Consider the following 25,376-nt stretch of genomic DNA (forward strand, 5'->3'; position numbering starts at 1 on the left):
TCAGATCCTTAATGCATATTAATACCCCTCTGATCATGAACATGAATATGCTTTGTGAGTAGTTACGTTTGTTCCTGAGGACATGGGCGAAGTCTTGCTATTAGTAGTCATGTGAATTTGGTATTCGTTCAATATTTTGATGAGATGTATGTTGTCTCTCCTCTACTGGTATTATGTGAACGTCGACTACATGACACTTCACCATTGTATGGGCCTAGAGGAAGGCATTGGGAAGTAATAAGTAGATGATGGGTTGCTAGAGTGACAGAAGCTTAAACCCTGGTTATGGGTTGCTTCGTAAGGGGCTGATTTGGATCCATATGTTTCATGCTATGGTTAGGTTTACCTTAATACTTATTTTGTAGTTGTGGATGCTTGCGACAGGGGTTAATCATAAGTGGGATGCTTGTCCAAGAAAGGGCAGTACCCAAGCACCGATCCACCCACATATCAAATTATCAAAGTAACGAACGCGAATCATATGAGCGTGATGAAAACTAGCTTGACGATAATTCCCATGTGTCCTCAGGAGCGCTTTTATCTATATAAGAACTTGTCCAGGCTTGTCCATTGCTACAAAAAGGATTGGGCACCTTTCTGCACCTTATTTACTTTCATTGCTTGTTACCCGTTACAAATCACCTTATCACAAAACTATCTGTTACCGATAATTTAAGTGCTTGCAGAGAATACCTTACTGAAAACCACTTTCTGCTCCTCGTTGGGTTCGACACTCTTACTTATTGAAAGGACTACAATAGATCCCCTACACTTGTAGGTCATCAATCCATATCAACTAAACCATGTCCGATCATCACGTGACATGGAGCAGTTTTCAATGGTGAACATCTTATGTGTATCATATCTACTATATGATTCATGCTCGACCTTTTGGTCTCCAGTGTTCCGAGGCCATATCTGCATATGCTAGGCTCGTCAAGTTTAACCCAAGTATTCTGCATGTGTAAAACTGTCTTACACCCGTTGTATGTGAAAGTAGAGCTTATCACACCCGATCATCACGTGGTGTCTCGGCATGACGAACTTCCGCAACGGTGCATACTTAGGGAGAACACTTGTACCTTGAAATTTTGTAAGGGATCATCTTATAGTGCTACCGCCGTACTAAGCAAAATAAGATGCATAAAAGATAAACATCATATGCAATCAAAATATGTGACATGATATGGCCATCATCATCTTGTGCCTTTGATCTCCATCTCCAAAGCACCGTCATGATCTCCATCGTCACCGGCTTGACACCATGATCTTCATCGTAGCGTCGTGGTCGTCTCGCCAACTATTGCTTCTACTACTATCGCTAACTCGTGGTGATAAAGTAAAGCAATTACATGGCGTTCGCAATTCATACAATAAAGAGACAAACATAAGGCTCCTGCCGGTTGCCGATAATTTGCAAAACATGATCATCTCATACAATATCGTATAACTCATCACGTCTTGACCATATCACATCACAACATGCCCTGCAAAAACAAGTTAGGCGTCCTCCACTTTGTTGTTGCAAGTTTTACATGGCTGCTACGGGCTTATAGCAAGAACCGTTCTTACCTACGCATCAAAACCACAATGATTTTTCGTCAAGTGTGCTATTTTAACCTTCAACAAGTACCGCCCGTAGTCAAACTTAATTCAACTAAAGTGGGAGAAACTGACACCCGCTAGCTGATACGTCTCTGTCGTATCTATAATTTTTGATTGTTCCATGCCAATATTATTCAACTTTCATATACTTTTGGCAACTTTTTATACTATTTTTTGGGACTAACATATTGATCCAGTTCCTAGTGCCAGTTCCTGTTTGTTGCATGTTTTATATTTCGCAGAAACCCAATATCAAACGGAGTCCAAACGGGATAAAAACGGACGGGGAATTATTTTCGAATATTTGTGATTTTTGGGAGGAAGAATCAACGCGAGACGGTGCCCCAGGGGGCCACGAGACAGGGGGGCATGCCCTAGGCGGGCAGGTGCGCCCTGGACTCTCGTGGGTACCCCGTAAGGTGGTTGACGCTCTTCTTTTGCCGCAAGAAAGCTAATTTTATGAGAAAAAATTGGGTGAAAGATTCACCCCAATCGGAATTACGGATCTCCGGATATAAAAGAAACGGTGTAAGGGCAGAATCTGAGAACGCAGAAACAAAGAGAGACAGAGAGATAGATCCAATCTCGAAGGGGCTCTCGCCCCTCCCAAGCCATGGGAGCCAAGGACCAGAGGGGAAACCCTTCTCCCATCTAGGGAGAAGGTCAAGGAAGAAGAAGAAGAAGAAGAAGAAGGGGGCTCTCTCCCCCTTGCTTCCGGTGGCGCCGGAGCACTGCCGGGGCCATCATCATCACCGCGATCTTCACCCACACCTCCATAATCTTCACCAACATCTCCATCACCTTCCCCCTTCTATCTACAGCGTTCCACTCTCCCGCAACCCGTTGTACCCTCTACTTAAACATGGTGCTTTATGCTTCATATTATTATCCAATGATGTGTTGCCATCCTATGATGTCTGAGTAGATTTTTGTTGTCCTATCGGTGATTGATGAATTGCTATGATTGGTTTTAGTTGCATGTTTTATTATTGGTGCTGTCCTATTGTGCCCTCTGTGTCGCGCAAGCGTGAGGGATTCCCGCTGTAGGGTTTGCAATATGTTCATGATTTGCTTATGGTGGGTGGCGTGAGTGACAGAAGCACATACCCGAGTAAGTAGGTTGTTTGCGTATGGGATAAAGAAGACTTGATACTTTAATGCTATGGTTGGGTTTTACCTTAATGATCTTTAGTAGTTGCGGATGCTTGCTAGAGTTCCAATCATAAGTGCATATTATCCAAGAAGAGAAAGTATGTTAGCTTATGCCTCTCCAACAACAACAACAACAACAACAACAACAACAACAACAACAAAGCCTTTAGTCCCAAACAAGTTGGGGTAGGCTAGAGGTGAAACCCATAAGATCTCGCAACCAACTCATGGCTCTGGCACATGGATAGCAAGCTTCCACGCACCCCTGTCCATAGCTAGCTCTTTGTCGATACTCCAATCCTTCAGGTCTCTCTTAACGGACTCCTCCCATGTCAAAATCGATCGACCCCGCCCTCTCTTGACATTCTCCGCACGCGTTAGCCGTCCGCTATGCACTGGAGCTTCTGGAGGCCTGTGCTGAATATGCCCAAACCATCTCAAACGATGTTGGACAAGCTTCTCCTCAATTGGTGCTACCCCAACTCTATCTCGTATATCATCATTCTGGACTCGATCCTTCCTCGTGTGGCCACACATCCATATCAACATACGCATCTCCGCCACACCTAACTGTTAAACATGTCGCCTTTTAGTCGGCCAACACTCTGCGCCATACAACATTGCGGGTCGAACCGCCGTCCTGTAGAACTTGCCTTTTAGCTTTTGTGGCACTCTCTTGTCACAGAGAATGCCAGAAGTTTGGCGCCACTTCATCCATCCGGCTTTGATTCGATGGTTCACATCTTCATCAATACCCCCATCCTCCTGCAACATTGACCCCAAATACCGAAATGTGTCCTTCCGAGGTACCACCTGGCCATCAAGGCTAACATCCTCCTCCTCACAGCTAGTAGTACTGAAACCGCACATCATGTACTCGGTTTTAGTTCTACTAAGCCTAAACCCTTTCGATTCCAAGGTTTGTCTCCATAACTCTAACTTCCTATTTACCCCCGTCCGACTATCGTCAACTAGCACCACATCATCCGCAAAGCGCATACACCATGGGATATCTCCTTGTATACCCCTTGTGACCTCATCCATCACCAATGCAAAAAGATAAGGGCTCAAAGCTGACCCCTGATGCAGTCCTATCTTAATCGGGAAGTCATCGGTGTCGACATCACTTGTTCGAACACTTGTCACAACATTATTGTACATGTCCTTGATGAGGGTAATGTACTTTGCTGGGACTTTGTGTTTCTCCAAGGCCCACCACATGACATTCCGTGGTATCTTATCATAGGCCTTCTCCAAGTCAATGAACACCATATGCAAGTCCTTCTTATGCTCCCTATATCTCTCCATAAGTTGTCATACCAAGAAAATGGCTTCCATGGTCGACCTCCCAGGCATGAAACCAAACTGATTTTTGGTCACGCTTGTCATTCTTCTTAAGCGGTGCTCAATGACTCTCTCCCATAGCTTCATTGTATGGCTCATCAGCTTAATTCCATGGTAATTAGTACAACTCTGAACATCCCCCTTGTTCTTGAAGATTGGTACTAATATACTCCGTCTCCATTCTTCTGGCATCTTGTTTGCCCGAAAAATGAGGTTGAAAAGCTTGGTTAGCCATACTATCGCTATGTCCTCGAGACCTTTCCACACCTCAATGGGGATACAATCAGGGCCCATCTCCTTGCCTCCTTTAATCCTTTTTAAAGCCTCCTTCACCTCAGACTCCTGGATGCGCCGCACAAAACGCATGCTGGTCTCATCAAAGGAGTCATTCAGTTCAATGGTAGAACTCTCATTCTCCCCATTGAACAGCTTGTCCAAGTACTCCCGCCATCTATGCTTAATCTCTTCGTCCTTCACCAAGAGTTGGCCTGCTCCGTCCTTGATGCATTTGACTTGGCCAATATCCCTCGTCTTCCTCTCCCGGATCTTAGCCATCTTATAGATGTCCCTTTCACCTTCCTTCGTGCCTAACCGTTGGTAGAGGTCCTCATATGCCCGACCCCTTGCTTCACCAACAGCTCGCTTTGCGGCCTTCTTCGCCATCTTGTACTTCTCTATGTTGTCTGCACTCCTATCCAGGTATAGGCATCTGAAGCAATCTTTCTTCTCTTTAAGCGCCTTCTGGACATCATCATTACACCACCAGGTATCCTTATCTTCGCTTCTCCTTCCCCTGGACACTCCAAACTCCTCCGAGGACACCTTACGAATGCAAGTCGCCATCTTCATCCACACATTGTCCGCATCCCCTCCTTCCTCCCAAGGGCCCTCCTTAAAAGCTTATGCCTCTCCCTCAAATAAAATTGCAATAGTGATTATCAGTCTAGCAAAGTAGTCAATTGCTTAGGGACAATTCCACAACTCCTACCACCACTTTTCCACACTCGCTATATTTACTTTATTGCATCTTTATCTAGACAGCCCCTAGCTTTTATTTATGTGTTCTTTATTATCTTGCAAACCTATCCAACAATACCTACAAAGTACTTCTAGTTTCATACTTGTTCTAGGTAAAGTGAACATCAAGCGTGCGTAGAGTCGTATCAGTGGCAGATAGGACTTGAGAGAATATTTTTTCTACCTTTAGCTCCTCATTGGGTTCGACACTCTTACTTATCGGAAGAGGCTACAATTGATCCCGTATACTTGCGGGTTATCACTAGCCACCTGTGTGCGAAGCACGTCGGTAGAACCAGTCTCATGAACGCGGTCACGCAATGTCGGTCCGGGACGCTTCATCCAACAATACCGCCGAATCAAAGTAAGACGTTGGTGGTAAGCAGTATGACTATTATCGCCCATAACTCCTTGTGTTCTACTCTTGCATATAACATCTGCATAGACTTGGCTCATGATGCCACTGTTGGGGAATGTAGTATTTCAAAAAGATTCCTATGATCACGCAAGATCTATCTAGGAGAAGCATAACAACGAGCAGGGAGAGTGTGTCCACGTACCCTCGTAGACCGAAAGTGGAAGTGTTTAGTAACGCGGTTGATGTAGTCGAACATCTTCGCGATCCAACCGATCCAAGCACCAAACGTATGGCACCTCCGTGTTCAGCACACGTTCAACTCGATGACGTCCCTCGAGCTCTTGATCCAGTTGAGGCCGAGGGAGAGTTCCGTCAGCACGACGGCGTAGTGATGGTGATGATGAAGTTACCGGCACAGGGCTTTGCCTAAGCACTGCGACAATATGACCGAGGTGTAAAACTGTGGAGGGGGCACCGCACACGGATAGAGAAGGCTTGATGTGCCTTTGGGGTGCCCCCCTCCCACGTATATAAGGGGGGAGGAGAGGTGGCCCCTGCGCGCCATGGGGGGGAGTCCTACTTGGACTTCCGGTCCAAGTAGGATTCGGCCCACCCCCTTTCCTATTCCCACTAGGAGAAGGAGGGAAGGAGGAGGAGGATAGAAGGAAAGGGGGGCCGCCCCCCAAACCTAGTCCAATTTGGTTTGGGCTTGGGGGGGCGTGCGCCTCCACCTGGCCGCCACCTCCTCTCTCCACTAGGGCCCATGAAGGCCCATTAACTCCCCCCCGGGGGGGGGGGGGTTTGGTAACCCACGGTACTCCGGAAAATGTCCGAACCTTTCCGAAACCATTCCCGTGTCCAAACACAACCTTCCAGTATATCAATCTTTATGTCTCAACCATTTCGAGACTCCTCGTCATGTCCGTGATCTCATCTGGGACTCCGAACAAACTTTGGTACATCAAATCGCATAACTCATAATACAAATCATAATCGAACGTTAATCGCGCGTACCCTACGGGTTCGAGAACTATGTAGACATGACCGAGACACATCTCCGGTCAATAACCAATAGCGGAACCTGGATGCTCATATTGGCTCCTACATATTCTACGAAGATCTTTATTGGTCAAATTGCATAACAACATACGTTGTTCCCTTTGTCATCGGTATGTTACTTGCCCGAGATTCGATCATCGGTATCATCATACCTAGTTCAATCTCGTTACCGGCAAGTCTCTTTACTCGTTCCGTAATGCATCATCCCGCAAATAACTCATTATTCACATTGCTTGCAAGGGTTATAGTGATGTGCATTACCGAGAGGGCCCAGAGATACCTCTCCGACACTCGGAGTGACAAATCCTAATCTTGATCTATGCCAACACCACAAAGACCTTCAGAGACACCTGTTGAGCATCTTTATATGCACCCAGTTATGTTGTGATGTTTGATAGCACACAAGGTGTTCCTCCAGTATTGGAGAGTTGCATAATCTCATAGTCATAGGAACATGTATAAGTCATGAAGAAAGCAATAGTAATAAAACTAAACGATCATAATGCTAAGCTAACGGATGGGTCTTGTCCATCACATCATTCTACTAATGATGTGATCCCGTTCATCAAATGACAACACATGTCTATGGTTCGGAAACTTAACCATCTTTGATTAATGAGCTAGTCTAGTAGAGGCATACTAGGGACACTCTGTTTCATCTATGTATTCACACATGTATCAAGTTTCCGGTTAATACAATTCTAGCATGAATAAAAGACATTTATCATGATATACAAGGAAATATAAATAACAACTTTATTATTGCCTCTAGGGAATATTTCCTTCATTTGACGCTTCACTCCTCTGGGCTGGGGCGATCGCCTCATTTTCCCGGCGTATGAACCGGGCATAACTAGATATACTAAGAGTCGTAGATTCGATTTTTCTCCTTTTTTTGAGCCCGCGTCGATTTTTGTGGATTTTACACGTGTCCAAGTGAATGCTCTATCGGGTCCGCATCACCCGTTACCAGCGATTGGTTGGTTTCCAGACCCGTTATCGGATGTGTCTGTTGATGGGTCTGTAGCGGGTTATCGGGCGTGCTAACGGGTCGGGTACGGGTGTGTTATCGCTTCCGGACCCGTTAAGGGGATCCATGGCCGTTCGGGTCTGACGTTCTAGCCCCGCACGGCTAACGTCTTTTTGTTACGTGTTCGTGACGTGTTCATCATGGCCGTTTCTTGCTGGCTGCCATGCAGGCTGTTTCGATGTGGGCGGTGTTACATGTCTCTTTGTGTCGGGAGTCGTCTGCCGCGTTTCACTTGCATGGCCTACACGTGTAGAGTCTTCCCGTCCCGCTCCGCTGTGTTGTGCCATCTATTGTGCGTTTGTCCCCGCAGTAGTCATTCTTGCCGTCCTGTTTATGCGTTGCTGTTTCTTTTCGTGGTTCTGTTTCGTTCTTTGCTCCACGGAGCATGGTGCTCGCGGTTTGTTTTGTTTCGTTTCTTGTTTTCGTGTTGTTCTTCTCGGTGTTCTTGCATTGGGTTTGGTCGTTCATCCCCGTGGCAGTCGTTGTTGTCGTTGTTGTCGTGCATTTGTGTTTGTTTTTGTGTTGTTCTTCTTGGTGTTCTTGCGTTGGGTTTGGTCGTTCGTCCCTGCGGTGGTCGTTTTTGCTGTTCTATTCATGCGTTTGTGTTTGTTTTCGTGTTGTTCTTTTCGGTGTTCTTGCATTGGGTTTGGTCGTTCGTCCCCGTGGCGGTCGTTTTTGCTGTTGTGGTCGTGTGTTTGTGTTTGGTTCTATTTTGTTCTTTGCTTCAGGGGAGCATGGTGGTAGTGGTTTGTTTGGTTTTGTTTTTTCTTTCGGTGTTGTCCTTGTTGGTGCTCTTGCATTGGGTTTAGTTGCTGTCTTTCGTTTGTTCTTATTTGTTGCCATTTCATGGGATTTTGTCTGTGCTTTCTGTTTTGTTGTCTATTGAATGTGTTGTTTCTTTTTCATGCTGCTGGTCGTGTTTCGTTCTTTGATCCAGTGGAGCACGGTGGCTGTGATTTGTCTGCTGTTTTTTCTATTTTCTTTCTTGCTCCGATGCTCTTTTTTTCATTCATCTTTTTCTGGGCTTGGTTGCTGCTGTTTTTTGTTTGTTTGCTTTTTTTGGTATTGTTTTTGTTCTGCCATCGTGCTGGTTTTGGTTGCTGCCCTTAATGTTTTCCTTTTCTGTGGGGTCTTGTTTGTGTTATTGCTTTTTTGTTCGCGGCACGTGTCTCTCTTTCTTTCTTCCGTGTGGTTTGGTTGCTATTTTCAATGTGTTGTTTTTTCTTATCCATTTCTTGGGGTATTGTTTGTGATCTTTGTGTCCTTGCCCATGGTATGTGTTTTGCCTGTTGTATTTCTGCAGACGCGTTTGTTTTTGGTGTCTGTATCGCCGTGCTTTGTTCGTTGTTGTTGGGTAGCACGGTGGACGTTGTTCATGTGGTTTTGATCTTGCTTGCTTGCTTTCCGCGCCGTGTTTTTTCCTTTTTTTCTTGTGTTGGGCTTGGTTGCATTGGATGCTTTTTGCTTTCTATGTTGCCGTGTGTTTTTTTGTTTGTGCTTCGTGTTCATTTGATTTTGCAACACCTATTTTTTTGTCTCCAGACGCGTTTCATTTTGGTCAGTAGCCGTCCTTTGAGAGGTTGTCGTGTTTGCACGTTGATCTGTTCGTGGCGCCAGCGGGTCCGACTCCTGTGTGGTCGGACGACTCAGGGTGGTTTTGCGCTCCTTATTTTTGTGACGTGGTTTTTTCCTTCACCTTGGCAAACGTCGTCCGTTGTCATCCGCAGGCGGGTGTACGAGTTGATGTCTGAGCGAGCTTTTCGTTGTTTGGCACTTGTGGGTTTGTTTTTCTTCTATTCTTTTTTTGGGGTTTGGCTTTTGCGCTTTTTTGTTTTCTTTGTTTGCCTTCATTCTGTGGCTTCTTGTTTGTGCTTCTTGTTTTGTTTCTACACGGCGTGTGCTTTTTCTCCGTACCGTTTATTTGTTTTTTGTGCCATTTTCTTTAGATGTTGCTAATGCGCATTGTTGTGGGTGCTGGCTGTCTCCCGATTGTGCGACTTCAAGCGTTTGTCTGAAGGAAAGGGTTTATCTGGCATTGTTGTTGCTCTTTCAATATGTCATTGCGTTTTATCTCCCTGCGCCTTGTTGTTTTTCTTTTTCTCATAGTGAAACGGTTGGAGCCGTTGTTCATGGATCCCTGGTAAATAGTGGCGGAGCTATGTACACTTCTGGAGGGGCTCTGCCCCCCAAAAATTAGAGAAAACAGTGAAGGATTTTTTTTAGGAGCTAAGATTGAAGAAAAATATAGTAACTAGCCCCCCCCCCCCGAAAACAATCAAATTCTATGCTCCGCCCCTCCTGCCATTCTCTGCTAGCTCCGCCACTGCTGGTAAATGACGGATGTGTATACCGAAGCCTCCTGTCGTGGTGACTTCGACACTTCAGCCGACTTCCACACTTCATGTACAGGAGACAAGTGTCGATTGAGATGAAACGTTAGAATTGTTTCTGATCTAAATGCTACGTAGAATGTTGGAAGTTTAGCTTTTCATACCTGCAACTTTTTCGGCATACATGGATTTGTATAGCAGATTTGGTGTTCTTGTGCTGCTTATTAGTTGATTTAGCATATGCTATTTGGGTCAATTGGAAAGTCGTGTTGGGATTGGTCCTTTGCATAGCCACACTAAAGTGCGTCCATATATATGTTGGTTAAGAATGAGCTATAATTTTTCATGTTATTGAACTTAGATTGTCGGTACTGATGTTGTATCTTATGTGTAGTTTCACATCACCAGCCTAGCGCGGCATGCCGCTGTGCCCCCTGCTAGTTTGTATAATGTGTCGGTGTTCTAGGAACGGGGTCCCCAGACTTGCCTGCCTGCGGCGTGGCTCGAGTGGTGGCCCAGTACGGCCCATCTTCATCAGCACGAGACTCAAGACCCTCACGAGGGGCCAAGCCTCGCGGGGCGGATAACGCAAGACTTCCTCAGGAGCGGCCTCGCCAGGCAGGCTCGTGAGGAGGCAGAGAGATCAAGGCAGGGGTACCTCGCGAGGTGCTTATGATGCAAGCCGTGACGATCCAGACCAGGCGGGCGCCGGCCCGCGCAGTGTCCTTGTTTCCTCTTTGGTGCAAAGGGGGCAAGCACAGGCGTGGAGTACCAAGGCATCAGGCAAAGGTTGCCATTTCAGTGCAACGAGACCAAGACCAGCAGAGCGGCAGGATGGAGGTCACCGTGGAGCCAAGACGGCGTCATCGCCAGTGCCTTTGGCAGCCGAAGACCAACTTTATTCAGGATAACTTGTACTAGATGTTCCCCTTCAAAATGGCCGTTGTTGGCGCCCTTCCCGCTCAATATTTGGGAAGAGGACCAGGGCCTCTATAAATAGGGCTAGCCACCATAGAAGAAGGCATCGAGTTCTCTCAGATCAAGAGGCGACCGAACTCATCCAAGCAGTTCATCGCACCAGCTCAAGAACACCTCTCGCGAGGCTGTTCTTCCTTTGTACTGTTCATCATCAGCCCCTGAGGCAATCTGCCACACCACACACTGGAGTAGGGTATTACACCACAATGGTGGCCCGAACCAGTATAAATCTTGTGTCCCTCATGTTGTTCATCGTTCTAGCTTAGATTCTCGCGAGGCGATCTGACACGGATAGGTAGGGGGAAGATCTTCGCGCGCACCCCAGAGTTCAAACCTTAAGTGTCTGCCGGAACCCGACATCCGACATTTGGCGCGCCAGGTAGGGGTGAGCCGGAATCTTTCTTCCGCTGTTCCGCGTTCGATCACCCGTCGTGTCCATGGCTGACGCTCGCCGGGCTCGCGCCGAGCGTCGGGCTGCTCCCGCCGCCCGTGTCGCCCAGACGGCACCCGTCGGTGATGTCCCCATTGTTCCCCATCACCTGCCACCAACGCTGCCATTGGCCCGGCGGGGAACGAGCAGCGGGCCTTGTCGCTGCATCCTTTGGTGCGGCGAGAAGGATGCACCGCCACCCCGTTGCTGACTCCATCTGGTTCGTCGTCCCATGCCCATCGCGCCCCCGCGGACGCGCACGCCGAGTTGCTCCCGGCGCATGAGCTTCTGCACTACCGTCCCGTCGATGACCTCTACGAGGAGTGGCTCGCTCGCATCACCAAGCTCGTCAGCGCTGCAGGGGGCTCCCCTGCGCCGTCCCTCTCGCTGGCTCGCCCTCTGTCCTGTGCCGGTGGTGCAGCCCAAGAGGTGCCTCCGCCACCTCCTCCCCAAGAAGGCGCCCTAGCACCAAGGCGCGTGGCCCTAGGACAAGACCCACCGTGTCCGGCGCCCGCGTGACAATAAAGGAGCTGCCAAGAAATCCCTCGTCCCCAAGAAGGTGCTCGCGTTCTTCCAGCACCGGTGCGTCATGACCGCATCCCTGCGCCAGCATGTCAAGACCCCGCGCTGCTCCAGGCAGCGGCGCGCGTGAATCCCAGGAGCAAGCCCCGCATCAGCAGAGAGCTCCAGTGGCCACCGCAGGCTGCCGCACCTTCACCGCCGAGCTACACAGTGTCTCCTTGCCGGGCAAGTTCAAACCCGACCTTCCTCCTCGCTACGACGGCACTACCGACCCCGCGGAGTTCCTACAGCTCTACGAGCTGGGCATCGAAGCCGCCAACAGGGACTAAAAGGTCATGGCGAACTGGTTTCCCATGGCACTCAAGGACGATGCCCGCACCTGGCTCCTGAACCTGCCCCATGGCACGATCTCCTCCTGGGATGAGATGCGCACCCGCTTCATCGCCAACTTTCAGGGCACTCACGACCGTCTGCCGGCCGTGGGTGACCTGCGCCTCATCAAGCAGCAACCCGGAGAGACCTTGCAGAAGTATATCCAGCGCTTCAATAGTGCTCGCCTCAAGATTCCCAAGGTAACCGAGGATGCCATCATTTCGGCATTCTCTGATGGCGTCCGCGACGTCAAGATGAAGGAGGAGCTGGCAATCCACGAAGATCTGTGCACATCATTGGAGTTGTTCAACCTGGCAACCAAGTGCGCAAGGGCTGAGGAGGGACGCCTTTCCCTTCTCGAGCTCCCGGTTGCAGATCCAGAAGAGAAGAAAGCCAAGGACAAGGATGTGAAGCACAAGGGAGCAGCTGTGCTCGCAGTAGAGCCGGACATGAAGCGTAGCAGGGACCAGCCGGAGTCGTCCAAGGGCAGCCGGTACTATGTGTACCACAATCTCCATACCCACAACACCATCGAATGCTAAGAGCTCAGGGCCGCGCGAGAAGGCCATGTCGGTCGACGCCTCGAGCGCAACGATTGGGGCTATGGACGAGGCGGAGGAAGAGGTGGAGGACGATGGGACGACTGTGGTCCTCACCAAGGGTGGTGTGACCGGCCTCGCAAGGACCACTGGCAGGACCAGCCTCGCGTGGGGGCTTGGAGGGATCAGCCTCGTGAGGATCGCCCGCAAGGCAACGCAGGGCTTCCTCCTATGCCACCACCACCAAGAAGGAATGACGACCATCATCAGGATGAGGGGGCTGGGGGCTTCCAGGAGCCGCGTGCAATCGCTTGCATCTTGGGCAGTGCCCAAGCCCCGGCCTCTCAGCGCATCTTCAAGCAGTTTGCTCGCGAGGTGAATGCAGTCCTCCCCAAGCTTGAGGCCACGCGTCCTCTCAGGTGGTCTGCGTGCGCCATCACATTCAGCTCAGCGGATCAGCTTAAGTGTTTGGCAACGGCCGGTGTCCTCCCGATGCTCGGTTCCCCAGTCATCAGCAATGTGCAAGTTACCAGGACCCTCATCGACGGCGGGGCAGGGCTCAACGTCCTGTATGTCGAGACATTCAACAATCTCCAAGTGCCATACGATCAGCTTCAACCAACCAAGCCTTTCTCAGAGTCACTGATGGTTCCACTTTCCCGATAGGGCAGGTGCACCTCCTTGTCACCTTTGGGCAGTGCAAGAACAACCGTACCAAGCTCATTGACTTTGACGTCGCCCACATTCACCTGCCATACAATGCCATCCTCGGATATCCCGCTCTGTCCAAGTTTATGGCAGTGACTCATCATGGCTACAACGTCCTGAAGATGCCAGGAAGTGGCGGAGTCATCACGGTCCCCTGTGAAGAGAAGGATGCGGTGTGCTCTCTCGAGCGTGCCTTCCAAGCTGCGTCAATCGAGGACCCAGACAGCAAGAGTGGAAACCTTCCTGAAGCAGCTCCCAAGAAGAAGAAGACATCACCTGACTCAAGGCCTCAGGAGGCAGGCACCTCTGGAGGCACCGCATCCGGACATGCGCCCATCCAAGGGGCGCCACCCTCCATCGCATAGGAAGGCGCGCCCGGCGCCCTCCTTGGGCAAGGCTCGGGGGCTCTCTCCTGGGGAGCCACTGACTTTGCCAAGATCACAAGGGAGGCACTCGGGCACCACTTGGACGCGTGCTTCATGGCACGTTTCCCTCAGGAAGGCGTAAGGCAAGGAGGGCCCAACCCTCGGGAGTTCATCACCAAGGTCGCTCAGGAGTTGCAGGAATCGAGAGTCATGCACGGCAGCCTAGCGTAGCTCCCCATCCAGGCGAGGATGGCGGGCTGCGTGTCTGCATCGACTACCCAGGGCTTAATCAAGTCGCATCTCAGGAGTGCTTCTGGCCTTCGCACATGGGGCATTGCGAGGGTCCACTGCACAGCTACGTTCGCATGCCCTTCAGCCTGCCGAACGCGGCTGTTGCTCACCAGCGCCTAATGAGGAGCATTCTGGAAGCTCAGGTGGCCAAGCACCATGCACTCCTGGAGGAAACGGAGATGGACCTCGCCGAGCCACCCGGACCTCCTGAGCCTCCCGAGGCTCGGGGCTCCTAGGGCTCGTGACGATTGGCTTCTTCATCACGCACCGTCAGCTACTCCGACACTCGCTCTGCAATGGTATCAGGTGACTTCTCTCAAGTTTCATTTCAGCTGGGAGCACCCTCAGGGCTGCATCATTCCCAGGTCGCGTGGGTCTGTCCCCGCGACATGTATCTGTTTTGCTTATGTCCTCAGCTTACCTTGTTGGGGGCGCCCCTCGGGATGCATCATCCCCAAGCTGCTCGGGCCTGACCCAGCGTCGTGTGCCTTTCTCTGCATCTATCTAAGTTGATTCGCTTCTTCATGCTTAACCTACTTATGATTATCGTCCGCTGCCTACCACGGGCCTCTCCTCCCACATGCGCAACCCGCCTCGAGGTAGGGCCTCGTGAGTCCCGCGCTAGCTCACGGGTGCCCAGATACACCTCACACAGCCCTACCATGCTGGCCACGTGCCCGGGCGGGGCTGTACACGCCCCGGGGGCTCCTCTCGGAGGGGATCCCCCCTCCCACATACCAGTGGAAGCACCATGCTCCGCGTTGGCTGACGACACTGCCGAGGAGCGGCTATGCTCGTACACATACGAAAGCACTATGCTCCGCACTAGTGATAAACAACTAAGGGCAGCCCACGGCTATATCAAACTCAGGGAGCTCAGTGTCTGGCCTCATTGCAACGCCTCCCCTCAAGAGCACCGCGCGAGGGGGCTGGGCACGGGGGCTACGCCCAGGCCACGCCTGAGCACACGCCACCCAGCCAGGTCCCGCGGACCTGGTCGTTGCACGCCCCTCCCCGAGTGGAGCCAAGGTACGAAGACCGTTTGAGCGTCAAGGGGGACTCCCGAGCATCGCGACTCAGGAGCCTAACTAGTCACGTAGCCCCTCACTCCTTAGTTCTGAAAGGCTAACGGCGGTCGAGGTATGCGTGGGGCCAGGCCCTGCCGACATAGAACGACAGATCCTCTCTTCCACCCCCTCCCTATTTGTTGTTTGCGAGCCAAGGGGGACTCCTGAGCATCGCGACTCAGGAGCCTAACTTTTCACGCAGCCCCTCGCTCCTTAGTCGCGTCCTAGTGATCCGGTCGGGGCTAATGGTGGCTGAGGTATGCACGGGGCCGGGCCCTGCCGACGTAGAACACATGCAAATAGGAAGGAAATCACAAAATCTAGCAAATCTAGAAGCAAATATTACAGGCCATAGATTGTTCTCACAATACCAAACACAAATTTAAATGCCTCCACGAGGCACAGTGCGTGTTGCAAGAATCGAAGCAGGGAAGAGGCTGCGAGAAGATCACCCCTGGGCCGCGCCACCGCTCGTGGTGGAGTCACGCTTGTCAGCTCCACTCCCCGGGGCCGTGGAGCCAGTAGCGCCTCGCTTGCGCGCGGTGTTGAAGGCGCAAAACTTCGCCAGCAAGGCTTCCGCTCGACCCTTGACGGCCTCGGCAGCTGCAGCGGAGCGCTTGGCGTCCATGGGCTCCAGCAGGTCGTCAAGGTTGGCGTCGGGGTTGCGGAGGTAGACGTGGCTGAGGATCCACGTCAGCGCTGCGGAGGAAAGGACGCGAGCCTCAACTTCGGCCATGGGGCCGATGCCAATCACGACCTCCTCAAGCGCCTCGACGAGGAAGGGAACCAGCTTAGTGGGGCCTTCCTTGGCTCCGGCCAGCGGTTTCTCCAAGCCCCCGTCATAAAGCGTTTTAAGCGCCGTGCGAGCCCTCTCCTCATAGCACGTGAAGGTCGTGCGGTCCTCGGCCAAGACCTCCGCCTTGGCATCCAGCTCAACCATCTCCGTCTTCAACGCCTTCTCCAGTGTCTTCAGCTGGTCGCGGTCGGCCGAGAGCTCGGCGTTGTGATCCTTGACAGCAGCCTCCCGAGCCTTCATCTGCTCCTCCTTCACCTAACGGTCGCGAATCTCCTTGTTGAGCTCATCATACAGCCCTTGTAACTCGCCCTCCAGCATCTTGCAGCGGCCCTTGACAGTTGAAGCATCCTTCAATGCCGCTCGTGAGCGGCCATGGCCTGGAAGGTGGCTTGCTTCCCCTCCTCGGAAGTGGACACAGCCTGGCTCAGCACCGCTCGGACGGAGGCGTCAGAACAAACCCAGTCGGAGACCAACTCCAGGCGCCCGGCCACCAGGTAGGGATCTGCGCTCCGGAGATCCTCCCATAGCCGACTCAGCTCGTCGGTGGCACGGTCCAAGGCGACGGAGGAGGCGGAGGAGACGGGAGCCGGCGGAGTAGGAGGAGAAGATGGCAGCGTGATCACGACTTGGGAGGTAGGAACCCCCTGAGCCTTGGCAACTTCGGCGACAGCATCAAGCCCAGGCACCTCCAGAGTCAGCGGGGTCACAGGGGCTGACCCCTCGCTAGAGCGTCCCTGCTGGCCTCGCGAGGATGATCGGGCAGGGGATGTGCGAGCCCCGCTGCCTTCCTTCCCCGCGAGTGAAGACGTGGCCACGACTGATGAGCCTGTTTCAGGCGGGGTCACCGTGTCTCCCTTCAGCCTCTTCGACGCAGGTAGCAGCCTACCCAATGAAGGATGTCAGGCCTCGACGACAAAAGACAGGAGCGAGGCGGAGTTCGAGTACTTACTGGTTGACTGCCGCGGGATCCCATGTACTCCGGCCATGCTTGAAGCCCGAAAGCCTCTTGCGGGGCTCAGCCTCAGGAGGCCCAGCCGCGGAGGAAGGCGCACCTGAAGGGCTATAGCTGGCTTCGCCCGACGCAAGGGCTGGGGTAGACCCTCGGGAGATCAGCCCAGACCTGTCCTTCCTCGGGACCAAGGGCGGGTCCTCCCCCCTCTCCTAGCGCCGGCCTCGTCGTCATCAGGCATGGAGCGGAGGGCACTGGACCTGCGCCAGGGGGAAGTCTCCCCCGTCCCCTCGAAGGTCGCCTCCGAGTCACGCTCCTCATCCTCTTCGTCGTCTTCCTCCTCTCCCCCACCGGAGTCATCAGAAGACAAGTTCACCGTCACCGTCACCGCCTGGCCCTCAAGGTCCTCCGCTAGCACCAGACCGACCCCGTCGAAGGTGGGCATGATGTCCACCACCCGTTCCCAATCATCACGAAGGAACAAGGGGACCGGAGCATCCTCTAGGCCTGCCATGTCCTCTCCGACCAAGAAGTGGAGGGCTACAGTCAGATCCTCGTCATTCAGGGCATCCGAGCTCAGGCGGAGGACGACGTCTGCATCCTTGAGCCTCCATAGACGAGTGCGCCTGAAGAGGGGCCACCCGGTGTGACAGGAACTCCCTCAAGAGCGAGGCCCCGGTCAGCTTCGCCGCCCTCAGATTGCCCTACCTCAGGCCGGTGTTCATCTTCTCCAGCACCGGCTTCTCCCACCGGTCGTCAAGCTTCGCACGGGACCACGCCTCGACGGACACGGGCTGCTCTGTGGGCAGCTCCAACAGGGGGTTGTTGCACCTGGCGTCCACCATGACCCACTTGCTCCGAAAGCCGTCGACCCTCTTCCCGGCCTTCAAGATGGCGTTGGACTTGGAGTACGCGACGAAGCTCGTGAAGGAAATATGCCCTACAGGCAATAATAAAGTTATTATTTATTTCCTCATATCATGATAAATGTTTATTATTCATGCTAGAATTGTATTAATCGGAAACATGATACGTGTGTGAATACATAGACAAACATAACGTCACTAGTATGCCTCTACTTGACTAGCTCATTAATCAAAGATGGTTATGTTTCCTAACCATAGGCATGTGTTGTCATTTGATTAATGGGATCACATCATTAGGAGAATGATGTGATTGACATGACCCATTCCTTTAGCCTAGCACTTGATCGTTTAGTATATTGGTATTGCTTTCTTCATGACTTATACATGTTCATGTAACTATGAGATTATGCAACTCCCATTTACCGGAGGAACACTTTGGGTGCTACCAAACGTCACAACGTAACTAGGTGATTATAAAGGAGTACTACAGGTGTCTCCAATGGCACATGTTGGGTTGGCGTATTTCGAGATTAGGTTTTGTCACTCCGATTGTCGGAGAGGTATCTCTGGGCCCTCTCGGTAATGCACATCACTACAAGCCTTGCAAGCAATGTAGCTAATGAGTTAGGTACGGAATGATGCATTACGTAACGAGTAAAGAGACTTGCCGGTAATGAGATTGAACTAGGTATTGGATACCGACGATCAAATCTCGGGCAAGTAACATACCGATGACAAAGGGAACAACGTATGTTGTTATGCGGTTTGATCGATAAAGATCTTCGTAGAATATGTAGGAGCCAATATGGTCATCCAGGTCCCGCTATAGGTTATTGACCGAGAATAGTTCTAGGTCATGTCTACATAGTTCTCGAACCCGTAGGGTCCGCACGCTTAACGTTACGATGACAGTTTTATTATGAGTTTATAAGTTTTGATGTACCGAAGTTTGTTCGGAGTCCCGGATGTGATCACGGACAAGACGAGGAGTCTCGAAATGGTCGAGACATAAAGATTGATATATTGGAAGCCTATGTTTGGACATCGGAAGTGTTCCGGGTGAAATCGGCATTTTACCGGAGTACCGGGGGGTTACCGGAACCCTCCCGGGGGTTATTGGGCCTTCATGGGCCCTAAGGGAGAAGAGAAGAGGAGGAAAGAGGTGGGCTGCGCCCCTCCCCTCCCTAGTCCGAATGGGACAAGGAGAGGGGGGCGGCGCCCCCCCTTTCCTTCCCCTCTTCCTCCTCCTTCCCCCTTCTCCTACTCCAACTAGGAAAGAAGGGAGTCCTACTCCCGATGGGAGTAGGACTCCCCCTTGGCGCGCCCTCCTTGGCCGGCCACCCCCTCCCCCTTGGCTCCTTTATATACGGGGGCAGGAGGGCACCCTAGGACACAGAAGTTGATCTACGGATCGTTCCTTAGCCGTGTGCGGTGCCCCCCTCCACCATATTCCACCTCGGTCATATCGTCGCGGAGTTTAGGCGAAGCCCTGCGCCGGTAGAACATCATCATCATCACCACGCCGTCGTGCTGACGGAACTCATCCCCGACGCTTTGCTGGATCGGAGCCCGGAGATCATCATCGAGCTGAACGTGTGCTGAACTCGGAGGTGTCGTACGTTCGGTACTTGGATCGGTCGGATCGTGAAGACGTACGACTACATCAACCGCGTTGTCATAACGCTTCCGCTTACGGTCTACGAGGGTACGTGGACAATACTCTTCTCTCTCGTTGCTATGCCATCACCATGATCTTGCGTGTGCGTAGGAATTTTTTTGAAATTACTACGTTCCCCAATAGCTCGCGCACGCCAAGATATTGGCGCCAGTAACCCGGAGGGAGAAGAAGTGGCGCAGCAAGGCCACGGAGGGCATCACCCCGACGTGCGCCTCATTGTAGTAGGCGAAGATCGACAGGAGAAGAATGGAGTTGGGATGGATATGCAGAGCATGCAACTGATATTGGCGAAGGACGGCAAGGAAGAACTCAGAGAAAGGAGGAACCAGACCAGCAATAATGGCGCTCATGAAGAGGGGGTAGAAGGTGCTCCCCTTGTCCTCCGATCGGGCGGAGCCAAGCCGGAGTGCGGTCTCCCCCATCTCGTTGCTCTGCACCGCCGCCATCTGGCGCGTGAGGGCGAGATTCTTCTCCATTACATTGGGGGAGACCAGAGCCGGCGAGTACCAGGCTGATGTCATACTTTGGTTCAGCGGTATTGTTGGATGAAGCGGCCCGGACCGACATTACGCGTACGCTTATGCGAGACTGGTTTTACCACCGTGCTTTGCACACATGTGACTAGCGGGTGTCTGTTTCTCCAACTTAAGTTGAACCGAGTGTGGCTACGCCCGGTCCTTGCGAATGTTAAAACGACACTAACTTGACGAACTATCGTTGTGGTTTTAATGCGTAGGTAAAAACGGTTCTTGCTAAGCCCGTAGCAACCACGTAAAATTTGCAACAACAAAGTAGAGGACGTCTAACTTGTTTTTGTAGGGCATGTTGTGATGTGATATGGTCAAGACGTGATGCTATATTTTATTTTATGAGATGATCATGTTTTGTAACCGAAGTTATCGGCAACTGGCAGGAGCCATATGGTTGTCGCTTTATTGTATGAAATGCAAATGCCCTGTAATTGCTTTACTTTATCACTAAGCGGTAGCGATAGTCGTAGAAGAAATAGATGGCGTAACGACAACGATGCTACGATGGAGATCAAGGTGTCGCGTCGGTGACGATGGTGATCACGATGGTGCTTCGAAGATGGAGATCACAAGCACAAGATGATGATGGCCATATCATATCACTTATATTGATTGCATGTGATGTTTATCCTTTATGCATCTTATCTTGCTTTGATTGACGGTAGCATTTTAAGATGATCTCTCACTAAATTATCAAGAAGTGTTCTCCCTGAGTATGCACCGGTGCGAAAGTTCTTCATGCTGAGACACCACGTGATGATCGGGTGTGATAGGCTCTACGTTCAAATACAAAGGGTGCAAAATAGTTGCACACGCGGAATACTCAGGTTAAACTTGACGAGCCTAGCATATACAGATATGGCATCGGAACACGGAGACCGAAAGGTCGAACGTGAATCATATAGTAGATATGATCAACATAGTGATGTTCACCATTGAAACTACTCCATCTCACGTGATGATCGGACATGGTTTAGTTGATTTGGATCACGTAATCACTTAGATGACTAGAGAGATGTCTGTCTAAGTGGGAGTTCTTAAGTAATATGATTAATTGAACTTAAATTTATCATGAACTTAGTACCTGATAGTATTTTGCTTGTCTATGTTTGTTGTAGAGAGATGGCTCGTGATGTTGTTCCGTTGAATTTTAATGCGTTCCTTGAGAAAGCAAAGTTGAAAGATGATGGTAGCAATTACACGGACTGGGTCCGTAACCTGAGGATTATCCTCATTGCTGCACAGAAGAATTACGTCCTGGGAGCACCGCTGGGTGCCAGGCCTGCTGCTGATGCAACTGACGACGTTAAGAACGTCTGGCAGAGCAAAGCTGATGACTACTCGATAGTTCAGTGTGCCATGCTTTACGGCTTAGAACCGGGTCTTCAACGACGTTTTGAATGTCATGGAGCATATGAGATGTTCCAGGAGTTGAAGTTAATATTTCAAGCAAATGCCCGGATTGAGAGATATGAAGTCTCCAATAAGTTCTATAGCTGCAAGATGGAGGAGAAAAGTTCTGTCAGTGAACACATACTCAAAATGTCTGGGTATAATAATCACTTGATTCAAGTGGGAGTTAATCTTCCTGATGATAGTGTCATTGTCAGAATTCTTCAATCACTGCCACCAAGCTATAAGAGCTTCGTGATGAACTATAATATGCAAGGGATGGACAAAACTATTCCCGAGCTCTTCGCAATGCTGAAAGCCGCGGAGGTAGAAATCAAGAAGGAGCATCAAGTGTTGATGGTTAACAAGACCACCAGTTTCAAGAAAAGGGCAAAGGGAAGAAGAAGGGGAACTTCAAGAAGAACAGCAAACAAGTTGCTGCTCAAGAGAAGAAACCCAAGTCTGGACCTAAGCCTGAGACTGAGTGCTTCTACTGCAAGCAGACTGGACACTGGAAGCGGAACTGCCCCAAGTATTTGGCGGATAAGAAGGATGGCAAAGTGAACAAAGGTATATGTGATATACATGTTATTGATGTGTACCTTACTAATGCTCGCAGTAGTACCTGGGTATTTGATACTGGTTCTATTTCTAATATTTGCAACTCAAAACAGGGACTACGGATTAAGCGAAGATTGGCTAAGGACAAGGTGATGATGTGCGTGGGAAATGGTTCCAAAGTCGATGTGATCGCGGTCGGCACGCTACCTCTACTTCTACCATCGGGATTAGTTTTAGACCTAAATAATTGTTATTTGGTGCCAGCGTTGAGCATGAACATTATATCTGGATCTTGTTTGATGCGAGACGGTTATTCATTTAAATCAGAGAATAATGGTTGTTCTATTTATATGAGTAATATCTTTTATGGTCATGCACCCTTGAAGAGTGGTCTATTTTTATTAAATCTCGATAGTAGTGATACACATATTCATAGTGTTGAAACCAAAAGATGCAGAGTTGATAATGATAGTGCAACTTATTTGTGGCACTGCCGTTTAGGTCATATCAGTATAAAGCGCATGAAGAAACTCCATACTGATGGGCTTTTGGAATCACTTGATTATGAATCACTTGGTACTTGGGAACCGTGCCTCATGGGCAAGATGACTAAAACACCGTTCTCCGGAACTATGGAGCGAGCAACTGATTTGTTGGAAATCATACATTCTGATGTTTGTGGTCCAATGAATGTTGAGGCTCGCGGCGGGTATCGTTATTTTCTCACCTTCACAGATGATTTGAGCAGATATGGGTATATCTACTTAATGAAACACAAGTCTGAAACATTTGAAAAGTTCAAAGAATTTCAGAGTGAAGTGGAAAATCATCGTAAAAAGAAAATAAAGTTTGTACGATCTGATCATGGAGGAGAATATTTGAGTTACGAGTTTGGTCTACACTTGAAACAATGCGGAATAGTTTTGTAACTCACGCCACCCGGAACACCACAACGAAATGGTGTGTCCGAATGTCGTAATCGTACTTTACTAGATATGGTGCAATCTATGATGTCTCTTACTGATTTACCTCCATCGTTTTGGGGTTATGCTTTAGAGACGGCCACATTCACGTTGAATAGGGCACCATCAAAATCCGTTAAGACAACGCCTTATGAACTATGGTTTGGCAAGAAACCAAAGTTGTCGTTTCTTAAAGTTTGGGGCTGCGATGCTTATGTGAAGAAACTTCAACCAGATAAGCTCAAACCTAAATCGGAGAAATGTGTCTTCATAGGATACCCAAAAGAGACTATTGGGTACACCTTCTATCACAGATCTGAGGGCAAGATTTTCGTTGATAAAATCGGATCCTTTCTAGAGAAGGAGTTTCTCTCGAAAGAAGTGAGTGGGAGGAAAGTAGAACTTGATGAGGTAACTGTACCTGCTCCCTTATTGGAAAGTAGTTCGTCACAAGAACCGGTTCCTGTGACAACTACACCAATAAGTGAGGAAGCTAATGATATTGATCATGAAACTATAGATTAAGTTTCTACTGAACCTCGTAGGTCTACCAGAGTAAGATCCGCACCAGAGTGGTACGGTAATCCTATTCTGGAAGTCATGTTACTTGACCATGATGAACCTACGAACTATGGGGAAGCGATGATGAGCCCAGATTCCGCAAAATGGCTAGAGGCCATGAAATCTGAGATGGGATCCATGTATGAGAACAAAGTATGGACTTTGGTTGACTTGCCCGATGATCGGCAAGCCATTGAGAATAAATGGATCTTTAAGAAGAAGACTGACGCTCATGGTAATGTAACTGTCTATAAAGCTCGACTTGTTGCAAAAGGTTTTCGACAAGTTCAAGGGGTTGACTACGATGCTTAAGTCTGTCCGAATTATGTTAGCAATTGCCGCATTTTATGATTATGAAATTTGGCAAATGGATGTCAAAACTGCATTCTTGAATGGATTTCTGGAAGAAGAGTTGTATATGATGCAACCAGAAGGTTTTGTTGATCCAAAAGGTGCTAACAAAGTATGCAAGCTCCAGCGATCCATCTATGGACTGGTGCAAGCATCTCGGAGTTGGAATAAACGCTTTGATAGTGTGATCAAAGCATATGGTTTTATACAGACTTTTGGAGAAGCCTGTATTTACAAGAAAGTGAGTGGGTGCTCTGTAGCATTTCTGATATTATATGTAGATGACATATTATTAATTGGAAATGATATATAATTTCTGGATAGCATAAAGGGATACTTGAATAAAAGTTTTTCAATGAAAGACCTCGGTGAAGCTGCTTACATATTGGGCATCAAGATTTACAGAGATAGATCAAGACGCTTAATTGGACTTTCACAAAGCACATACCTTGATAAAGTTTTGAAAAAGTTCAAAATGGATCAGGCAAAGAAAGGGTTCTTGCCCGTGCTACAAGGTGTGAAGTTGAGTCAGACTCAATGCCCGACCACAGCAGAAGATAGAGAGAAAATGAAAGATGTTCCCTATGCTTCAGCCATAGGCTCTATCATGTATGCAATGATGTGTACCAGACTTGACGTGTGCTTAGCAATAATCTTGGCAGGAAGGTACCAAAGTAATCCAGGAGTGGATCACTGGACAGCGGTCAAGAACATCCTGAAATACCTGAAAAGGACTAAGGATATGTTTCTCGTATATGGAGGTGACAAAGAGCTAGTCGTAAATGGTTACGCCGATGCAAGCTTTGACACTGATCCGGACGATTCTAAATCGCAAACCGGATACGTGTTTTTATTAAACGGTGGAGCTGTAAGTTGGTGCAGTTCTAAACAAAGCGTCGTGGCGGGATCTACATGTGAAGCGGAGTACATAGCTGCTTCGGAAGCAACAAATGAAGGAGTCTGGATGAAGGAGTTCATTTCCGATCTAGGTGTCATACATAGTGCATCGGGACCAATGAAGATCTTCTGTGATAATACTGGTGCAATTGCCTTGGCAAAGGAATCCAGATTTCACAAGAGGACTAAGCAGATCAAGAGACACTTCAATTCCATCCGGGACCAAGTCCAAGTGGGAGACATAGAGATTTGCAAGATACATACGGATCTGAATATTGCAGACCCATTGACTAAGCCTCTCTCACGAGCAAAACATGATCAGCCCCAAGACTCCATGGGTGTTAGAATCATTACTGTGTAATCTAGATTATTGACTCTAGTGCAAGTGGGAGACTGAAGGAAATATGCCCTAGAGGCAATAATAAAGTTATTATTTATTTCCTCATATCATGATAAATGTTTATTATTCATGCTAGAATTGTATTAACCGGAAACATGATACATGTGTGAATACATAGACAAACATAACGTCACTAGTATGCCTCTACTTGACTAGCTCATTAATCAAAGATGATTATGTTTCCTAACCATAGGCATGTGTTGTCATTTGATTAATGGGATCACATCATTAGGAGAATGATGTGATTGACATGACCCATTCCGTTA

Source organism: Triticum aestivum, chromosome 1B (assembly GCF_018294505.1).
Source record: "Triticum aestivum cultivar Chinese Spring chromosome 1B, IWGSC CS RefSeq v2.1, whole genome shotgun sequence".
Taxonomy (NCBI): domain Eukaryota; kingdom Viridiplantae; phylum Streptophyta; class Magnoliopsida; order Poales; family Poaceae; genus Triticum; species Triticum aestivum.